We start from the raw sequence: 882 nt of genomic DNA on the forward strand, positions 1-882 counted from the left end.
TAAATTATTAGGTCTAAATTATAAATAAATTATTAGGTCTAAATTATTAGGTCTAAATTATAAATAAATTATTAGGTCTAAATTTATAAATAAATTATTAGGTCTAAATTATTAGGTCTAAATTTATAAATAAATTATTAGGTCTAAATTATAAATTAAATTATTAGGTCTAAATTATAAATCTAAATTAATAGGTCTAAATTATAAATTAAATTATTAGGTCTAAATTATGTCTGTGAGTGAGCAGGTATTCAGGAAAACTATTGGATGTGAAGGATCAGCCAGTGGGGATGCAGGTCCAACCCACTGACGTTGATTGACAGCTGAAGTCATTCTGCTGAAAAGTGGCATTATGAAACAAATACCCAAACTTTCATTAAAAAAAAACACAATTATGAAATAAACGAATTAAAAAAGATTTTTTATTTTTTTTTTGTAATAATAAGCTTAGATACTTGTTTCATAATGCTTTATTTATTTAATGTAGAGTGTTTTGGTGTTCCATACTACAGGAATAAATTAGTTTTTCAGTCTGTTTGTTCCACACCTGGGCAGCAGATACCTGCGTCCAGGTGGAAGTAACATGAACGCACCATGAAGTGGGAGATCAGGATCTGCCAGAATCAGCCTGGCCTTCTGGCCTGCCAATGAGGTTCTGTGGGTCAGTGGGGTTCTGTAGGTCAGTGGGGTTCTGTAGGTCAGTGAGGTTCTGTGGGTCAGTGAGGTTCTGTAGTTCAGTGAGGTTCTGTGGGTCAGTGGGGTTCTGTAGTTCAGTGAGGTTCTGTGGGTCAGTGGGGTTCTGTGGGTCAGTGGGGTTCTGTAGGTCAGTGGGGTTCTGTAGGTCAGTGGGGTTCTGTGGGTCAGTGGGGTTCTGTAGGTCAG

The 882-nt window shown here is 36.3% G+C and overlaps 1 protein-coding gene across 2 annotated transcripts in view; it reads left to right on the forward strand.

Annotated features, from left to right (window-relative positions):
- Positions 1-882, forward strand: part of srsf7a (serine and arginine rich splicing factor 7a) — a 13,377-nt gene that overhangs the window by 8,087 nt on the left and 4,408 nt on the right. The gene's annotated exons all lie outside the window — the stretch shown is intronic.

This window comes from Nematolebias whitei, chromosome 6 (assembly GCF_014905685.2).
Source record: "Nematolebias whitei isolate Nwh7 chromosome 6, NemWhi1, whole genome shotgun sequence".
Taxonomy (NCBI): domain Eukaryota; kingdom Metazoa; phylum Chordata; class Actinopteri; order Cyprinodontiformes; family Rivulidae; genus Nematolebias; species Nematolebias whitei.